The sequence below is a fragment of the Dermacentor andersoni genome, chromosome 10, assembly GCF_023375885.2.
Source record: "Dermacentor andersoni chromosome 10, qqDerAnde1_hic_scaffold, whole genome shotgun sequence".
Lineage (NCBI taxonomy): Eukaryota > Metazoa > Arthropoda > Arachnida > Ixodida > Ixodidae > Dermacentor > Dermacentor andersoni.
In genome coordinates this window covers 119,990,773-120,002,091 of record NC_092823.1, presented here as the reverse complement: position 1 = coordinate 120,002,091, position 11,319 = coordinate 119,990,773, and the positions used below count along the sequence as shown (strand labels likewise).

General features: G+C 46.6%; 1 long non-coding RNA gene across 1 annotated transcript; it reads right to left on the bottom strand.

Annotated features, from left to right (window-relative positions):
• Window positions 1-4,125: 4,125 nt before the first annotated feature.
• LOC129380322 (uncharacterized) lies at window positions 4,126-10,897 on the bottom strand. The gene is made up of 2 exons (XR_008608318.1): window positions 10,809-10,897; window positions 4,126-4,780 (listed from the first exon to the last, which is right to left on the bottom strand). It is a non-coding gene; the product is annotated as an uncharacterized lncRNA (long non-coding RNA).
• Window positions 10,898-11,319: the final 422 nt, after the last annotated feature.

Below are 11,319 nucleotides of genomic sequence, written 5' to 3'. Positions count from 1 at the left end.
ACTACAGCGCAGCTTCGATTGCCAAGAAAAGGAAAATACATGCACCTTCTGCATCACCATGGCTCGATCCAGCGTTGTTTAATGATACAAACGGAGACCTATTCGTTTCATCGGTACATAAAAGAGAACCTCGCAAACCTTCATAAAAGAAAAACCACAAGCCTTACACATTTCACGATTTTTGACCCTCCACCGGGGAATTATATCCAATATCTCCCATACTACGAATGATTGACGCTTCGACTTCTTTCTTGCTGCAACCGTACGGTCCAAAAGGCATATTTAACTAAAAAATTTGTACCGAGCAGCTTGTGTCAGTTCGCCAAACAGATTCGTCATGTATATTGCTCAAGCAACAAGCACCAATAAATTTCTCAAGTGAGTTGAACGTGCAGCACAGAAAAGGGAATATATATTGATGCATTCCTTTTTGTATTCTGCAAATAGCTGTAAGCCTTCAGTACCTTTATTTCAAATTACAGCCACTTAAAATAAACACGTGAAGAACCGTCTAATTTTGAAAAGCAGATAAAGAAGCAAGTGGTGATTGTAGGATCTAAACTGCAGTGTTAAGTCCTCGTGTTACTGTCGAGCGTTTCTTCGAAAAAATGCAAAAATTCGATATTATACCATAAACCACTGGTCATGAACAAACCTGCTTTAGCGGATTAAAATCAAGGTAACTTTTGTAGATGTAATATATAGTCAGCGTTCGTGACATACTTGTTGCACCGCTGCAGGTATGGTATCATAACTCGGTTCATACACGCTATGTTCTTGCGGTTGTCGATCCGCGCATGAAGAACCCGCAATGGGCTGGTCTGCGCTCCTTCGGCTGGTACTGCAGCGTTGCCTTTTAGAGCTGCATTGCCGTCTAAGAAATGAGCTCTTTGAATAAATTTTCGCGAATTAAGATGTCATAAAATTTTATTTGAGGCGACCGCCATTAGTATACAAGCAGAAAGAACGAGGGCGAACAAACGAAAACACCGCAGAAAGCACCCGTACACCATCCCAACTATACTTACTGTACCGAACTGTAGCAGACGACAGGCGCGAGTCCGTGCCCTGACGTCACGCGAGCGGCGCTCGCAGCGCCCCTGTAGTTCGTTCTCGGGGCTGACAAAACCAAAACAGGACCATGAGGCCTTCCTTTGTCATTCTTGGCCATTCCGTACATGTACGCAGATCCTCGTGAGGTGAAGCCAGGTAGCAGGAAAAGCGACTCTTCTTGTGGCTGTTGCAAGAAAGAAGGAAAGGGCAGAATTCATTGACCCACGCCTGAACAGCAAATAAATGTGGGCGCTACCCGGCTCTGCTCTCCGCAAACAAGCAATAGGGCTAATAATGACATCACAGACTAATAGGCCGATTTACTGGTGGCATGGTGCTTCCCATACTAACCAAAAGGCAAGTTTATTAAAGCGACAGCTTTACTGGCCGCGCACTTGCAATTTCACACCGTGGCCGGGCTCAGAGGAGGCACATGACGTCACACCGCGTTCCTCGTCGTTGAACCCGCCTCCGCTCACTTCACCTGCTGCGTCGCATGCCTGATAACATGTCGGAGGATTGAAAAGGAGAGCTCGCGTGCGCCGCAATCACAGTGAAGGCGGTGGTACGGAGGGCGACAATTCTGATGAGCAGGAGGAGGCCTGGAATCGACATCGGAACGAGATGAAGAGGAAACGAATCGCGCAAGAAACAGACGAACAGCGCGCCGAACGACTGGCTAAACGCCGTAACATTGCTAGACAACCATACTAACCGGGATTTGCAATCAAGATTAACCAAGGCTAACCATGCTATGTCTTAGCTTTCGCTACGTATATCCTGGCATCGCCGAGCTAAGCCACTGCCAATTTTTTTCATCACGTTTGCTACAGGGGGGATTGACGACGGGGATGTGGAAGCCCAACTTTTAAGATTTCATATTCGAGGAGGCGAAAAGGCCGGAGCGGAGCAAAATTTAGGTAATGGGAAGGTAATATTATGGACCGTGTCTTAGGAGTGTTCGGCTTGGGAGGGAAGAGGGTTTCAAATTTCCTACAAAAAAAATTGATATTCTCTCAACCGAGACCCACAAAATACGAAGGCTTAAACCATTCCAGCGGAAGCCTGTATTAGGTTATAATCACGGTGTAAGTGCAGAATCATCTCGCACCGCACCTGGCCTACCCCTCTCTAGTAGCCAAGAAAAATTGTACAACCACACATTCACTCCTCTCTTCCCCACATGGACTATGAAAGATTCAACTTGCGCCTCGACATCGCCGTCGTCACTCTCCCTTCAAGAAGGGAAAGTTCTTCAAGAAGGAGCCGCGTTGCTTCCGAAACTTCGGGAAATTAAACTTATTTCTTGATGGGGCCACTTAGGGTCTCGCCTTAGGTATCGCCGTTATCTGGCAGGTACAGATCTCGGGGCTGCTCGCGCGTCTCGCCTCGTAAGCTGCCTCTGCAGAAGATAGAGACGAAAACATTATTATACGGAGGGATTCGCTGGCAGCAGCACTTGATCCTCCACTAAAAGACATCCCTGTAACAAAATCAAACATCACACCGACGCCTACGACAGCGCATAGAAGTGGCACAGTCTTTGCCTAAAACCACTGAAAAGAAAAATTATTGACGAGGAAGCGGACACGCCAGTAATTATAGCGTCTGGCGTTGGTGTAGTAAATGCCTCTAATAATATACCACGCTTCCAAGCTTACAACCGGGCCCTACACCCGTTGATACGGCCAGGATTCGATCTGGAAATCTCGCGCTTAGCACCGCAGCGCCAAAGCCACTGAGCAACCACGACGCGTGAAGCACTATAGGCTGTCAGTACTAACATATTCAGAACTTGAGCGATACTGATTTTACTTCCCTGGTAAGCATCAAATGAAGCCCGCACGCTGAAGTTGGGTCAATGCGAGAAGCAGTGCGACGATCCGATTTGAACACGATCGGATTTTGAGGCCGGCCGTAGAGGGAGGCTTCTTAATATTTCGACCACCTGGGCTTCCGTTAGCTGCACGCAGTGCAAGGTGCAAGACAATTTTCGCATTTTGTTCCCATCGAAATCAGGCCGCTGTGGCTGAAGATCTACCCCGTGATTCGTGCTTAACCGGTAAAAAATGGTAATTGTTCAGTTTCTTTTTTTTTGTCAGTAAAAGATTCGAGTTAGCTACACGAAAAACATGCGCAAATTATTGGGTGTACGCATTACGAGCACAGGAAAAAAATTATGCAGATTAAACGCATATGTTTGAATCGGTGTGAAACGAATAAGTAGGTGCTACAATGCTTAACGTAATTCGTAATTTGGTTTTGATTTCATCGTGTGCAACGTGCATTGTCCCGCAATGTGTATGTTTACGGCCACACTGGTCACAAATTTATATTCATGCAATGTTTGTTTATCTAATGCAAGAAGGATATGCAAGAATTTATTGTATTTCATGTGGATGCACACTGTCATGTGATCGTTCACGCTCGCAAAGTTGTCACGATGAAGGCAATGCTCAATTTTTGACGAGAGAAGAATTAATGGTGAGGAGATGTGTGTGCAGATGAACACACCAAGAGAACTTACTTCATGTGGGAAATTGTCAAAGAATGGACACTACCAAATGGTTCATACCAGAGAGCGAAGGGTATGTCCAATACTTCAAAGAAATAGAGGCCGTACTTGTCTTCGGCTGCACTAATCGCTATAATGAAGTCAGACAAAGCCACATTGTGTAATTAGAGGGCTTAACTTTGCCTGCGTGGGTTTTAGCGAATGGTTGACAAGACAGGCAAGAAGAGGCGCGTACATCAATGTTTCCACCGTGAATAAAGGGCTTGTAGTCTAAATGATCTTGTTTCCAAATGTGAACAATATATTATATAGGCGGCCTATATTTTTATTCAGTTGATAAAAAGAATGTTATCGCAGCTTTTGCGGGAAAGCGAGAACGTCCCATTTTCTCCAGGCATACAGTACAAACATGCTGTTTGAGAAGGGGGCAATGGGGACTCGGCGAGCACTTTACGTTGCATCACGGAAGTGATGTCGAAGAGTTTATGGCCAAAACGATCAAACCGACAGGGTCCACAGCAAAAACTCAAAATTTATGAAATAGAAGTGCAGCAATATACAGGTAAATTCATCAAATTTATTTCACAAGAAACACGTCAGAAACATAAGAACACTGAGCAGAAAGCTTAACAGCACGGACCTCAAACCACTGAATTTTGTGGACTAGAAAGGTCACTTGTGCAGCGAGCGCTCTTTGGTTTTGGATACATTAACTCATAGCCTTCACGTAATCGCGCTTTTTAATAAAATGGCAGTAATTTAGATACTCTAGTCAGTCATGTATAGCCGGACGTAAGAAACGAAGGTGGAAAGGGAAGTCTTGCTTTAAAATCAGTGAAGAAATGTGCGGTCGTCAATATTCGCAGCGCGTTTTTGGGGCCACGTCAAGCGGATTCGGTACATCCGCTCATCATTGAGTCCAGGGCAATTGGATTGAAGGGCTCCCGCTTCGGATGACGCTGCGTTCGTGGAGTTCACCCTTGTTTCGTCAAAAATTCGCAGTGCTCAGTTCGCTTCACAACACTGTCCCCTTTTCCGGCACCTTTGACAAATGCAGTACACACGTTCTTTGTAACGATCGCTTAGCCGCTTGGACAAGCGATGGAGGTCTCCTCGGTTCGGCTGGAGCCTTCGTAAATGACCTTGTGGCAGTCTTGGCAGATGGAAATGGTCTAAAGTCCGCCGCTCCCTTCGCTTGCTACTGGAACCGTCCTAGGGATAAAAATTACGGCAAGAAGTTCAGATTACGAAAATTTACAAAATTTACAATTTACAAATTTACAGATTACAAAAGTTACACTGAGAATAAATGTAAGGGACTCAGCAACCGATGGGTGAAAACAGCGCTGAATAAATACGGGCAAGGGAGGAACACAGGATGAGCGCCGATTGCGAACTACCTGAGTCTACTAGACAAAGTTCATGTATCTTCGCCACTAATCTGGTTTTATCAAGACCACTTTTCATGACTTCAGGCATGTGCGGATATATTGCAAATTTGCAACCCCCGCCCCCTACCTTTTTTAAAGCCAAGCTTTCTTTGCCTCTTCATTCGACTTTACTACTACTGCTGCTGTCGTGTTCACCACCTCGGGGGGGGTCATAGCGCGTAGATACATGACAAGCGCGAGTAAGACACGAAAGGTGACAGGAGAAACTCATTTGCACCGCACCGCGTCGAATGTCCACAATGCCCTCTGGAGATCCCTGGCCGTCACCACATTAGCCGCTTGACAGCTGTAATTGTCCGTGACTCCCTCGGAAGCATTCCAGAAACTGCAGCGCTTCCCTTTCAACTAACGTGCGAGGCCAGAGGGGACGCAGATAGAACCGCAGAAAGGAGGAGAGGGGGGAGGTGAGGCAGTTCCCATATAAGAACGGCGGAGGCAACTTGAGAAGGCAAGGAAAGGCGACTACTAGTATACGACCGCGTTTGCGGGGAAACAGGATAAGCTTAAGTTCAAGGTACGGCACAGTACGTTGTTGCGATTCCTCAAAAATAAACGCCATGCAAATATGTCAAGCGGCAACTTACGCAAGGCGTGCAGAAGCAGAGCCGCATCAATTTAAGTGCACCGCAGGGTTCACAAGACACTACGGAAGCGGTCGGACGTCATATCAACATTCTGTGCCCGTCGCGTTGGCTTTATGGCTGTAGTATTGTTGGATGGCGCGGATTTGATCCCAGTCGCGGCAGCCGCCTGTCGACGAGGGAGAAATAGAAAAGGCACGTGCACTTAAATTTTGGGGCACGTTGAAGTACATCACGGTGTTAAAATTACTCAGAAGTCCGCCACTGCAGCTTGCCTCAATCAGTGTGGTTTTGGCACGTACAGCCCCATAATCCAATTCCAGTTTAATACTTCTGCCACAATGCGATGTGCCATTTGAGGAAATGACAACGCTCAAGCCTCTCAGAGGTTTTAAAATATGGCGCACCACAACGCCTGAAGCAACCATCTCTCCCTGTGTGTTTTGGGTACTACGCAGAGAAACAGCAGTGGTGCACGCAAGGTAACGTTTAACATCAACTCCCCACTCGTGTTAGCCTAAACGTTGAAGAAATTAAGCTTTGGCCATCAACATCACCGATAATTATTGTCAGTCAAAGCATTAAGCACGGAAAGCTTCGCGTACATCCATTCCAACAGTGTGCGAGATCTGCATAACTTTTTTTATCATAGGTATATTGGTGTGTGCGCATAATACACGCTATTATTTGGCAGTCAGCGCCCGTCCTATGTTCCTCCCTTGTCCGCGTTTATTTTGCGCTGGTCTCACCCGTGATATCGTACCAACTACCTCGCATTCAGACACTTTCAAAGCTTAGCAATAGAAACGCCACATTTGAAGTAGATGATTTCAGGGGGTTCCTGCACCACGGGCGGGCGTCGGGCATACCGAGCTGATGCATTTTTGCACGAAACGAGAGCGAGTCTTCGTAACACACTACCACTGCCTACAACCCATCGCTCACGGATGGGGCAAAATGGGCAGCCTGCAATGCTGTCCGAGTATCGCGTTCCAAACTCTGCAGCAGTATTCTTTCAAGCGCGAGCCTTCCTAAAGAAACAGAGGGTCAAATTTACTATGGGGCGCCAAGGAAACCTTTAAGTATTCAAAACACACCACACAAAGGCAAGTACATACAGGGAGTCCCTACTGACATGAACGAAGCTTTAATAAGAACTAGGCAAATAAGGCGTACTACGTGTTTAACGGGTCTTCAAGTAGTTCGGAGTGGCGTGTTTGGTGCTTCTGAAGCCAGTTTAGAAATTATTAATCATTTTAACTCCTCACATTCAATCGGTGTGTTGAAGGTAATTACGTAACTTCCTAATTTTTTTGTCAGTAGCAAAATTGTAAACCGTGGAGGTATATTGTCACGTAGTAGTGACGGTGTAGAAGGCACCAAAACTGTGATTGACGAAACTAGCCATTTATTGGGCGAACTTGTGCCATCAAAAACAGGCTACACCTAAAGAACGGCGACAGCGGCGAACACAGTCGCCGATCGTCGAAAATCGGATCAGCGGGTCAAGCACGTCGGCTTTTATACATCAGTCGTCGAATGTTCCAGAATAATCGCTGGGACCCGCGTGCCTTCCACAAAGTTCTACATTATTCGTGTCGCGCACACGTGCGATCAGATTACGCATGGTTCGGTCACAGACAGCGAATGGAAGCATCGATCACATTCCAGAAACTTCCGATACATGCAGGCGCGTCCTGCGCTGTGCGATAGCATTTGTTAGGCGGTGAAATCTGTCACCCGATAAAGACAAACAAGTACACGTGTCAATAGCAGGGAGAGACATTAGAAACTTGAAAATTATGATTCTGGCTAGGTACTCGTCATATGTGCATTTTTTGCGACGAAAGATAAACATCCTGAAGTACAAATAAAAACCTATGACTGCATGCTGGGGGCAATAATATCCCAGGGGCGGGAAGCTAGCTCGTTTCTATAGCTCGGCCAAGCCATGACAATAACAGCAAGCACTTAAAGCGCGTGCCTTACACGATGCACGGATAGCTCCCGGGTACAAGTGCATACAAATACAAGCAACAGAAGGTCCTGCACGAAGCAAAAAGCCGTTGATGAACAGCGTTACGTCTATTTCGGACTGTTGTGTGGCGATGATATCCCGTGTGCGTAAAGCCGCTTTAAGCACTCGTAGTAGAATATTAAATGTAGCTTTCAAATTGAGTCGGCGTTATTCTCCGAATAAAGAAAACAAAAAAAACATTCGATGCGTTTGTGCTTTTGACCAGCAACATAGCCTTTCTTATGCTTGATAACAGCGCCTTCGCCACTGTAACGTAGTAATAAAACTGCTTCACTATTAAAAAAAAAACGTAAAGTTCCCGGAACTACTATCAGTTTCCCAAAGTTTTTTTGAACGTAGACAGCTTGTGAGAGGGCACCGCCATTTCTGCAAAGCCGTGCCGTATATATGAATCGGCTGGTACCTGCGACCGCGGTTGCAATTGCACTACAAGTCACGTGGTAATTACACAGCTGGAGAAAAACGACTTACGTACAACGGGCATATCTGATTCAATAATATTTTGGCAGGCGAAAGGCATTCAAGATAGTTGATCCTTCTGCCACTATTGGGGATTTCAGCAGTGATCACAATTCGAAGCACCGGATGTGAATTCCAGTATGTTCCTCACGATGAAACAGCGAAAGTGTGCGTCGTCTATGCTTGAAGAAATGTTTTTTGACATCACTCCCCAAAGCAAAAATAGTCAAAGAAAGGAGTTACAAAGCTTTGAGATGCGTTTAAATCAGCTACAAAGGATTTTCCTACGATAAAGCTGTCGCTGTTGTATAGTTGAAGCAGCTGAGGGCTTTCCAGGAACGCCGACGCAGCAACGGACTATAGCCCGCCTGACAACTTTAGACAACCCACTTATTATAATAACGCCGGCGAGATTCTAAACATACTCATTTCTTTAATGGCGCTTACAGCACGAGCAACGACGCAAAAATCAGTGTGGACTGTTCCCGATTTCCCATAGCGAGAGCGCCAGCAGTGGTGCATCCATCGGCGCGCACTGTGCGAATAGACCCGTTTTAACGAAGCGGCTCACTCTACAGGAATCGGATGAAACTTTCGGTTGCTCGCTGTACGCTGCATCAGCAAAAGTGCGCCAATACCAATCCATTACAGTTTCTCCCACGCTTATGTACCGTCAGCTGACAGAAACTCAAATGTGTGTTTGCTAACGCACTGCGCTTCATCCCTCCTGCGAAATTTGGAGCGGTAAATACCTGTGCAGTATAGTTGGCAGCAGAAATGGTTACTGGCATGTTAAAGAATGGAATAAATCTGTGCGACCAGGTGCATCGACCGCTTTTTTCTTGCAGACTGTGTGTGGCCGCCTCTGTGCGCTATATGGTTTGCTAGCGGATAACACAATGAACTCGTATGCAAGGGCCGTATTGCTAGCCTCGCAAAAACAGCTCCTCCATGGAACGTCGGGAAGAGCGAGTGCCCCTCGATAAATAGTGGTAAAGCTGGTAGCGCTGCTTTGTGGCAGAGTAAGCTTATCGCACGTTATCTACAAACATCCACCGTAACTCACAGAAATTTACGTCCGCTCTATCGCTAACGAATAAAAAAAAGAGGGGGGGGGGGGGCAACGGGCGCACACTTGAATCAATGCACCGAAGCATCGGCGACGTTAGCTATACGCCGACAAGCGGCTGATGTTCAGTGCTGAACGTGATGGTCCACAGAGTAAGCAAGTTGCTAGCGATAACACATTTTTGGCAAAAAAGTGCAACGAAGCTCAGAACATCTACGTAGCCAGCTGGCTCTTGCGCAGCAAGAACAAATGTATCGCAACTGAGCCCACCCGTGAGCGATTAGGCTGAAAAATAATCAGTGTCCACATTGAGGAACCTTACTGAATCAGAAACATGACAATTTACAGCCAAGTAAATGGTCAAGACCAAACCCGACTGACCCTGATCTAATTCCCAAGTGAAAAGATTTGGACAGCTTGGAATACATTTGTAGCCAGGATCCTAAGGCTGTGCTGGCGCATTTTGGACGAGGCATAATGAGCTGCGAAAGGGCGAACATGTACACTTAGGCTGTAGCGGAACTTCGGTCACCTACTCGCTGTCTACGATATCCGCCGAAACAGAAGTTTACTCATCCGCACCGGCGTCATGCACATCCGTTATAAACTCTGAGGTAACGCATGTAGCCGAGGAAAGCAATGGACGAGTTACCACGCGATCAAAGATTCGGGCACTTACGGTATCGCCGTGTAAAGAGTCAATAAAGATAAAATGTTCCGTCATTCGGGCGTCACTGGCATGACACAGCAGGCTTCGCTAACCGCTGCCTGGCTAGTAGGCAACGCCGTACTATGTCCGCGGATTATATAGGGGGCATGCGACCGCGTGGCGAAAGCATGCCAGTAGAACAATGGGAACTGATGAACCCCATATATAGAGTAATCGACGTTGCTTGGCCTGATGACGTCACGTGCATGACCCTGTCAGCATTACGACGTCCAAAGAAATGGTCGACAAAAAAATAACAGAAAGGTGCAATCGACCGTTAATTGAATTATCGATGTCTGTTCGGGGCTCTTCAATATTCTGCAGTATTTTACAAGAGGCGCATGGCCGGGGTTACTTCTGGAATCAAGGCAAATTGCTCAACGAGCAGGTACACGTGTTTAACACAGACGGAAACAAGCAAAAGCAATGCATAGACAAGTTAAAAGATTCACGCAGGGCGAATACTTCCAAGGCTATATAGGAAAGCGAGTTTATGCACTACTGAAGCTGCAAACAAAACAAATGACAAAGCTACGTTAGCGAAGAGCTTGCAAATAGCAATGTGCATTCTATCTTGAAATGACAGCCCTGGTACGCGTCCTAGAAGCCACGAAGGCGCTTCATTAACTTACTCGGCATGTATCCGACGAAAAGTGACTTGAATGGTTGGGAGCCGCGAAATTAAGTATCATAGCTACAGGAAAAGTTATAGCCGTCATTCGCTTATAGGCTTCCATAGCAGCAAACATAGCACAGCCATTGTAAGCACAAAGTTCTGCCTAATTTCCTTGCATTGGCAAGCATTAGCGTAATACTGGCCCAGACGCTATGAGCACTACGGACTTCATACAAGCTATGCTACTAAGCTTCAACGGAATACTATACTTCTCAAGTGACATGGAAGGACTTCGCTTGAAGAAAAGTGTGTCTTACCAGAAGGCTGGCTTCTCTTGCGAGAAGGCTGGTCAGGTTCCTCGACTACTGTCTGGTCTTCTCGGTCAGAAATATTCAAAAGGCGTCCTGTCTTGGCGTTGTTCGTAAACCATGCGCCAACGTCAGGCCTGGTCAGGTTCCTCGACTACTGTCTGGTCTTCTCGGTCAGAAATATTCAAAAGGCGTCCTGTCTTCAAAAGGCGTCCTGCCAACGTAAGGCTGGTCAGGTTCCTCGACTACTGTCTGGTCTTCTCGGTCAGAAATATTCAAAAGGCGTCCTGTCTTGGCGTTGTTCGTAAACCATGCGCCAACGTCAGGCCCGTCAGTGCCCGTCAGTGCTGACGGGCACTGCCAAATGCTAAACCGAGTTTGTCGAGTATTTCTTCGGGGTTTTTTTGCAGCACGAAGTGGACAGCGGCAGTGACACGCAGCTCGTCGTGGCGTGTACGAACGGATACGGCAGCGAACGCTGATCGCACATGCACTTGGTATTGCCGTCCGCATATTTCAC